General features: G+C 34.9%; 1 long non-coding RNA gene across 1 annotated transcript in view; it reads right to left on the bottom strand.

Moving 5' to 3' along the window:
- Window positions 1–283: 283 nt before the first annotated feature.
- LOC130541901 (uncharacterized) overlaps window positions 284–9,935 on the bottom strand; it is a 46,551-nt gene continuing 36,899 nt past the window's right edge. Inside the window, exons 3-4 of the long non-coding RNA XR_008955993.1 lie at window positions 4,026–4,095; window positions 284–2,257 (exon numbers count right to left, since the gene is read on the bottom strand). This is a non-coding gene — a long non-coding RNA (uncharacterized LOC130541901). The remainder of the gene's footprint in view (window positions 2,258–4,025; window positions 4,096–9,935) is intronic.

The raw sequence follows: 9,935 nt of genomic DNA, 5'->3' as shown, positions 1-9,935 counted from the left end.
TTTGTTCTGTCCTTGTTCTGTTCTTTCTCTTGAAAGATAATTTCACTGCTTACAACATTCCAGGTTGAAATGTGTTTTCTTTCAGCACGTTAAAGATATAACAATTTCCTTTACTTCCCTTCTTGCCCTTGAAAATTCAGCTCTTAGGTTAAATGAAGTTCCTTTGTAGGCAGCCTCCTTCTAGGGCCAATTGCTTTTAAGGCTTTCTCTTCCTCTTTGGTTTACAGCACTTCCATCATGCTTTGCCTAGATGAATAATTTCTTCCTCTTTCTCTCATTCTTATTTGTTTTATTCATTAATTTGATTAAATGGTATTCCTAGATCTATTCCTTCTAATATCTTATTTTAAACTCATGTTATTTATATGTTAGGCCATCTCATTTTTACCATTCATCTTTTTCAAGTATCTTTCCATTTGTTATTCATGCTCTGGGACATTTAACTTCTCAGATTCTTCCAAGAACTCATCTCTTGTCAGATGACCAACCAGGTTAGCAATCTGCAGAGGGAAGCGTGTGTCATCTGGTGATTCCTGGACACATTCCAAAAGGGACATGGACATAACTAGTTCTGTGGAAACTGTCAGATCCTTAACTTCCATGTGTAGTTTTTCTGAAGTTCATTTGCTTTAGAACATACGTTTGAGCAAGGTTTTACAGGGTTCTCCTTTTTCATTCTTAGTTCACATTTATCCTTTACCTACTCTCTAGAATATAAAGGCATTTTAAATCCTATTATGATAACTTTCCTAGAGATGCAAATGTGAAACAAAGTGATAGAACTATTACTGTCACAGAAGTCTTTTTTTTTTGGTTCAGGCCCAATTTATTATTCCCTTGACAATCTCACTATTAGTTGCATTTCCAAAAAGCCATGTTTTACTGTTTTCTAATTACTTATATCCTCACCAACACCTGTTGCTTCTTGTGTTGCTAATTTTAGCTAACTATTCTGACAGGTGTAAGGTGGTTTCTCATCATGGTGGGAATGCAAACTGGTGTAGCCGCTGTGGAAAACAGCATGGAGGTCCCTCAAAAAGTTAAAAATAGAACTACCCTATGACCCAGCAATGCACTACTAGCTTTTTACCCACCGGACACAAAATACAGATTCAAAAGGGCACATGCACCTGATGTTTATAGCAATGTTATCAACAATAGCCAAACTACAGAAAGAGCCCAAATGTCTATCAAATGGATAAAGAATATGTGGTGTACACACACACACACACACACACACACACACACACACACACACACAGAGTATTACCAAAAAGAATAGAATCTTGCCATTTGCAACAACACAGATAGAGCTAGAGAGTATTATGCTAATCAAAACAAGTCAGAGAAAGACAAATGCCATATGAATTGATTTCACTCATATGTGGAATTTAAGAAACAAAAAGATGAACATAGGGGAAGGGAAAAAAAGAAAGCGATGCAAGCCATAAGAGACTCTTAACTGTAGAGAACAAATGAGGGTTGATGGAGGGAGGTGGGTGGGGGATGGGCTAGCGGGTGATGGATTTTAAGGAAGGTACTTGTTATGATGAGCACTAGGTGTTTCATGTAAGGGATGAATCACTAAATTTTTCTCCTGAAACAAACAAACAAACAAACAAACAAACAAAAAACAACAAAAAACAAAACAACAGAGTACATTTATTGTGATGAGAACTAAGTAATGTATAGAATTTTTGAATCATTATATTTCACACCTGAAACTAATATAACACTGTATGTTAATTACACTCCACATTAAAAAAGAGAACTAATACACTTAAAAATAATAATTACTTATAAAAATATATAATTTATGCATACATTTTGTTGTGAAGAAGCCAAATAGTGTAATTGATAAAATACTTCAAAGTTAAAAATATGTTAGAGTAAAATACAACTTTACAAAAGATGTGTGATACCAAAATTTTAATATAAGTAACTTATACAACAGAAAAAAAATATTGTCCTGAATATAAAGAAAGTCTCAAATTTAGAGGAAAAGGATAAAATCTAACAGAAAATAAAGAACATATATAGACAGACCCTTTATAGGAAAATTAATGAAAATGAAACTTATACCGATAAAAATGTCAACCACATGTATAATAAAAGAAGGGTGAATTAAAACTCCATTAGATATCAATTCTTACCTGGCATATTGTCAACAGTCCAAAAAACTGTCATAAAATTCTGCTGGTGAGAGCCCGAGGAGGCAGTACCCTTTGCAATATTAATGGGTACCATGGTATAATGCCTGCATAAAATAGTAAAATTCCTATTAAACTAGTACAACTTCTATGGAAGAAAATTTAGAAATAGTTAGCAAAACGTCACATGCATTTACTTCTTGACTCACTAACACTATTCCTATTATTCTATTCTGAGTGTTAACCTGCAACAAAGCTGCTGCCCTAAGTGTAATAGCCCAACGTAGAATAAAACCTTTGCTTGTCATTAGGGGACTGGTTAAATAAACTATGATACACTATAGTAAGCAGAGTACTATTAAGTTTTAATGCAAAATACTACAGAATGGTATTAGAAGAAAAGTAACATAACAGAGTATAAGTACAAAATGCAAAATGGTGAAAAGTGCATAAGTATCCTCCAATTCTCACAAATGGGTAAGAGAGGGAACTAGATGGAGCACACAAAAATATAAGATAGATATTTCTGAATATATTTCTCTTATATTTGTTTTGGGAACCATAATAATATTTTACAAAATTATGATACAATATTATGACTTTTTTTTTTCAAAAACAATGTCTACAAATTAAAAGCAAAGTAAAACAAAAGGATTCAACTATATGGTAAAATGACGGCATAATCATACAGAAAGGAACAATTTCAGATGACTTGAATAAACTGGTAAAATGACATGACATCCACAAGGAGATGTACACTGAGAGGAAAAATGTTAAAAAGTGCAAAGCTCTAAAATGCAAATTCTAACCCAGTTTAGCTATTACAATGTTGGTGATAGTGTCAGCATTTGGAAGCCTACTAAGCAAATTTTACCAACAATGCACCTGAATGCAAAGAAAGTTAGGTTTAGTAAATTATTGCAGAAGAAAGAACACACTAGAGGAACTGTGGAATATCTCAGCAAGAGGGAGTTGGATAATGTTTACTGTACGATTTGGGATTTTCTTAAAGATTTTGGAGGATGTCCAAGAAAACAGTTAGATGTTGTCTGACTAGGTAGGACAATTCAGTGATTGGTTTCCTTAATACACTTTATTAAAAGACCAGAAGAATATCACCTGGCCAGGGTTATCGTTGTTAATGCGCTAGCAGTAGCTTACATGAGCAGGAGGAGGGATGGACTAGGTTATTAATGTGATTGTATATGGACTTTGTTCAGATGGGATTACTGAGCAATCCTATTTTCATTTTGTTCTTGCATGATCAAGTAGGGAACCCTGTCTGATTATTGTCAATGCTCCCTGGAAATTATTCCTTTTCAGGGTGAAATATCATGCCCTAGCTGCCCTCTATTGGTTCCTAGATTAATTTTTCCCTTCTCATTCTTCCTACTTTAACCAAGTAAGGGCAGAGGAGTTTCCTGTAGGGTTCGGATCTACAGTGTTCTTCATATTTTGTGGTTCAGGGATTGTAAGAGAATGTTGTCTGCAGTTGGACTAGACTTACACCTTGCTTCTTTTGTTGCATGATTGTTCAATAGTCTGATGTGGTAATGTCTGCTCTAAAGTGTTGGGAGACAATTTTCCATGGGTGTCTTTCATTTCTGCATGTCTTGTACGAAGAGGCATGGATACTTTTTTGTATTTTTGTACATTATTTTCAAGAACATTTGTATAAATAGACAACCTATGGAAAGTAACAAAAATCGCAAACCATACATCTGATAAAAGGTTAATATCTAAAATATACAAAGAACTTAAATCAATAGCAAGAAACCAAATTTGACCTGATTAAAAAGTGGGAAAAATACATCAACAGACACTTTTCCAAAGAGGATATAAAAACAGACAACAGGTACATGAAAAGGTGCTCACCATCACTCATCATCAGGAAAAGTGCAAACCCAGAGAGATGTCACCTCACACTTGTTAGGACTGCTATTATCTAAAAGACAAGAGATAACAAATGTTGGTTAGGATATGGAGAAAAAGGAGCCCAGGCACTGTTGGTGGAAATGTAAGTTGGTGCAGCCACTGTGGAAAACAGTATGGAGATTCCTCAAAAAATTAGAAATAGAAGCATCATATGACTGGCAGTCCTACTTCTGGGTATATAAACAAAGGAAATGAAATCAGGATCTCAAGAAATTACCTGTATTTCCATGTTCATTGCAGCATAATAGCCAAAATATCAAAACAATCTAAGTGTCTGTCAATGAACAAATTGATAAAGCAGCTGTGATACATATAAACAATTGAATATTGTTCAGCTTTAAAGAAAAAGGAAATCCTGCCTTTTGTGACAACATAGGAGGGCATGAAGGGCATTATGCCAAGTGAAAAAAGCCAGACCTGAAAAAGACAGGTACTATATCACCTCACTTAAATGTGGAACCTTAAAAATAGAAGTCAAGCTCATAAAAGCAGAGAGTAGAACGGTAATTACCAGGGGCTGAGGGTGTCAGGGAAATAGGGAGATATTGGTCAAAGGAACAAGGCTGCAGTTAGGGAGGACGGATAAATTTAGAGGTCTAATGTACAGGAATGATGACTGTACTTAGCACTGTATTGAATACTAGAAATATGCTAAAAGCATAGATTTCAGGTGCACTCATCACACACAACAACCAGTAATTATGTGAGAAGATGATATGCTAATTAGCGAGACTGCATTAACCATTTCACTATGCATATGTACATCAGTCATTATGTTGTGTACCTTAACTATATAAAATTTTTATTTAGAATTTTTATAAATAAGTGAAACAAAGAATATCTGTATAGCAAATTGCCTTGAAAGATAGAGATAGTGTCTACCTCCATAGCAGCATGCTATTCATTATTAAGCAAGATGTTTCCTTATTGGGCAGAGTTTGTGAAGATTTGCTTGCATTCTCTTAAAAAAATGCCTGGTGTTTCCTCAACAAAAAGATTCTCATCCTTGATGAAAACCAGTGGTGCGTGTGCCATTCACGTGGGCCAACCTCTATATCTTGGGTGCAAAGGGAAGTGATATGAATGTGAAACTTTTGTTGTGTGCTATGCCCTGAATAATAAAGTCCTTCCTCTCCGACTTGGGAGTCTCATGTCTTCTGCCAGTATCCACAAAACTGTGGCAAGCTATCTTGGTTAGCTTACAGGTAGGATGAAATGTGAGATTCTTCACAGTGCTTGACAAATAGCATTTAAGACTTAAAAAAATGTATATAGCATTACAGGCAATTACCTCAACAAAATTATTATGAGTATTCATAATAGCCTGTAAACCAAGGGTCTGAAACCTAAGTTACGAAAATGAACACACATCCCACAGTTCTGCAACAGTTCTAGAGAGATGACTTTTCTTTTCATCTAGTCATGGATATTTCATCTGATTTACAAATGATCGGTTTGTCTGTCTATCTATCATCTATCTATCTATCTATCTATCTATCTATCTATCTATCATCCACTTCTCTAAATTGTTTACAAAAGTACCTAGGCAAATGAATTTTAATTACTTTATACAGAAGTATTATCTACCAGAGAAGTAATGCATTAGTGTGTTTAGTAATGTCACAGATAGTATTGTGTGTGTATTGTGTGTGTGTGTGTGTGTGTGTGTGTGTGTATATATATATATATATATATATATATATATATATATATATATATAAAATTTACCATAACAAGAATGAGTTAAATATCGTTTGCTTAAGCCAGGTAGATTTTCTGAGCGGACTTAAATAGTTTTTGATCAAAATCCTGGAGTGAACACAGTGGAATGACAGAACAGATGAGCCAGTTTGGGTCCCCACCTTAGGTGAGTCTGGTTCTGCTTTAATGATTTTAGCAGAAATATTTTATTTGACTTGTAATCAAAATTTTTACAATAGTGAAGTGTTGGATTAATAATGTGAGGGAAACACAAATTTTAGAGGAAGCCTATGGAAGAAAATCCATCTTTGAAAAAGACTGTCAGAACTAAATTTTGTCAGAGAACATCAAATGGAGATGACGAGTTTAGTAATTGTTCAAAAATGTTATAGAAAAATGCACCTGAATCTTGCCTTTCCTTAGATGGTTGAAGAACACATTAGGTTATTCAAGGTAAAGAGCTAAAGACAGGTGCAAGCATTAAAACAGACAAACAAAAAAACCACAAGCAACAACGTTTAGATTGCTGAGGAGTGGTCACCACATAATACCAGGTAAGATTAGTAGTAAACCAGAGGAAAAAGAAAAAAAAAAAAAAAAGGAGCAGATATACCAGAAAAATAATCTAGATACAACATCTTGGGCAAAATTTGTATACATCAGGTCAACATCTGCTTGATAAAAGCATTCAGGGTTATTTTTTTTTTTCCTCCCAAAGTTTATAGGCTTCTGGAGGATTCCTAAGAATCCTCATCTTAACTTTTCATGAAGAAATGAAAGGCCACTGATCTATAGAGAAGAGCAAATACCTTTTAATTTAGGGAGCATGAATCCAAGGATTAGTATCCTGGAGCTATAGTATTGTGATTGTTAACAGTTCTCGGGAGTTCTTTTCCATTGAGACTCTTAAGTGAACTCTGGGATGTTTCTATCATGGGACTAAGTCTTTCAGTTTCAGGCTATTTAGGGTCTGCTTAGGTAAACATTTAAAGGTGTCTTGAAAATGCTTTTGTGCCAAATGATCATACACCTGTATGCACCATCTGAGTTTTTACAGGAGTTAGCCATACTATTTTACATTAGGGCAGTCTAAGATCAGTAGTGAAATCCCCAAATTCATGATTCAGCCTGTTATTAACTCACAAAAGAAGAGCTTTATGTCAACGGGTTTAGGCCACAGAATTCCAAAGCCCCTGGGAAATTTGCCACATTTTAGTTTTAATTCTACTCCTTTCTTGTATTTTTCCTGAAGACTATGAAAAAAAAAATGAATATTTTGGGTTAAAAGGCAAGGCTTTAAAAAGTTCCTCAATAATTGCCCCAGTGAAATGTAGCTCTCCAGCAATAAAATCCCTCAATCCATTCTTAGAATAAGCAAACCAAGACGGGAGGACATGGAACATACTGACTTTCTGGCTGAATATTAAATATGATTTCTTTTTCTAAGTGGAAAGTTCAGGTGAAGATAATAAAGCCAGTTGAGCTGATTTAAATTTGGGAGAGGGTTATATTTCAAGGACCTAAAGTCTAATTATTTTTCTTTCATCAGACATCAAGATGGAAAATGATGTTTTTCCTCAACAAACCCTCAATTGTAATTGATAGCTTCTTTGCTATGTGATATGACAAGAAACCCAATGTTTACCTTGTTTGTTTTCTGCCCCAGGTCTAGAGTCAGTTTCTCATAAGACTTTTGGTTTCTTGGGGCGCCTGGGTGGCTCAGTTAGTTGGGTGTCCAGCTTTTGGTTTCGGCTCAGGTCATGGTCTCGGGGTCCTGGGGTCTAGCCCCGCACTGGGCTCTGCGCTCAGTAGGGAATCTGCTTCTCTCTTTCTCCCTCTGCTCCTCACCCTGCTCATGCTCGCTCTCTCTTTCTCAAATAAATAAAATCTCTCTCTCGAATGAATGGATACATCTACAAAAAAAAAAAAAAAAAAAAAGACTTCTGGTTTCTTTTTTTTTTTTTTTTTTATTCGACAGAGAGACAGCCAGCGAGAGAGGGAACACAAGCAGGGGGAGTGGGAGAGGAAGAAGCAGGCTCACAGCGGAAGAGCCTGACGTGGGGCTCGATCCCACAACGCCAGGATCACGCCCTGAGCCAAAGGCAGACGCTTAACCGCTGTGCCCCCCAGGCGCCCCAGATTTCTGGTTTCTTAAATTGGAAACTGGTATATAGAGACCACAATCTGGTCACTAAATGAGTTTATTAATGCTGGCTTGATCCTTGTTTCTACTCCTATTCAGTGGATAGAACAATGAAATACATACTTTAAAGAAATTAAAATACACTGGGAGTTTATGCTGATACTTTCAACTCAATTCTTATCCATCTTACACTTGCATCTTCTTTTTCTCCACTAAGAAACTTAGTTAGAATTTAAATCAACATATTAATCATTTATATTATCTGGCAAACACCTTCCATAGTCTGACAGCAACAGTACTAAAAAGACAAAGCAAACAAACAAAAAACAATGACAACATCCCTGACAGCCAAGAGCAGGATAGTGGTAACCAGTCCCTAGGCCATGATGTTTTCTCTTAATCAAAAACTGTTTCTAAAAAATATCAACAATAATCAGAACGATTTTGACCATGGTAGAACACGAAAAATACAAGATGACTCTAATCACGTCTGAACACAGAACCACTGACATCATATAAATAAACATATTCCACTTCCAGCTACCATGTCTGACCACTCTCATTTCTGACAGCCCTAGCCTTAAAATGTTATTGCTACTTCTTGATAAAAATCACTGATACATGCCATCTCCTAATTGCTGCAATTCCCAACAGATCCCAATTCTTTTTTTGAATTCTACTAAAACCTAACTAATAATTATATAATAATCACCTCATAACTCTCTCTTATTGAGACACTCCATCTTTTCATTAGTAAATTCTTGTTTTCTATGGCAAGTTAATAAATTAATTTGATTACAAGCATGTTCTTAGTATTCTCTGACTGATGGACTTTGGCAAAATTAGAGTTTCCACTAAGATTTGTCTGAAATGCTTGCTGTTATGTTCGATAATAAATAGTGCATACATCTGAGACCCCTTGCACCTCTACTAGTTCAAAGGGAAAACCACCCTTCCCAAAACTTCAAGGGAATTTGCCTGAGTTCTGATGATTTCATTGAAACTCTCAGAACTGGTCTTATTTTGTTTGCCCTAGCAAAATATAAAACTAATATTCTTTAAAAATGTAATCTCTATTTAAAGGAAATTTTGACTTAAAGTGGACCTAAATATCTGGGTCACCTTTGGATCTGTGTGTCATTGTTAAAAATTTCCCAAATCCCAGGGCAAAAAGACAAAAGTTGATATTGATAGTCTCAGACTTGTCCTCGGTACTTCACTTCTCTCTTACCTCTACCAAGCTGTCCATTCTTTAAGTGGACCTAGCAGATATGAAAATTTTGCTGAAAATGGCTAGTTGGCAAGGCCATGAAAGTGATTTAGAAGTTAATGAAACTTTAAGGGGAAACAAACAAACAACAAACCCTCATCCTTTTGACATGGATACTTGCTAGTACTGTAAATAGAAGGGTTAGTGAAAATGTAGTTGTCACTTTCTTGCTAAAAGTGAAGCAAAACGTTAAATTTGTAATACTTTATGTATGCTTATTCCTCTCTAAATTTCTTCCTTCTAAAAGCTTTAACTAAAAGAAAAAAGAGGTTAACTATGATTTTTTTTTTTTTTTAAATTACGGCCTTGGTTACTAGATGTCAAAATAAGACAAGCCAGGCACGCAGATTTTGGCCTGATTCAGAGTCCTTAAAATGTGGTCATTAATTTAGAAGTTTATAAATTATATTAAAATAATATTTCATGTAATAGTTGAGGTACTAGATATTCAACATGGTAAATTAAAGTTAACACTATTGATTCAAAGACAATTCTATTTTTCTACCCTAGTTTTACTATATAAAAATAACATAATCACCATACTCTACTACAATAATAGGGTTAAATTACCTATGAACACTTTCCAAACTGTACTGATTTTATGAGTCAAATATGTTATAATCGTTTTCTTATGTTTAATGTTTTAAAAACTGTATATATTTATGTTCAGTTATAGGGAATTATAATAAAGGATATTTTGAAAGAGTTTAAGCTTGTGAAATCTCATAATAATACA

The sequence above is a fragment of the Ursus arctos genome, unplaced genomic scaffold, assembly GCF_023065955.2.
Source record: "Ursus arctos isolate Adak ecotype North America unplaced genomic scaffold, UrsArc2.0 scaffold_27, whole genome shotgun sequence".
Classification (NCBI taxonomy): domain Eukaryota; kingdom Metazoa; phylum Chordata; class Mammalia; order Carnivora; family Ursidae; genus Ursus; species Ursus arctos.
Note: the sequence above shows the minus strand (reverse complement) of the source record. Positions and strands in the feature narration are given on the sequence as shown.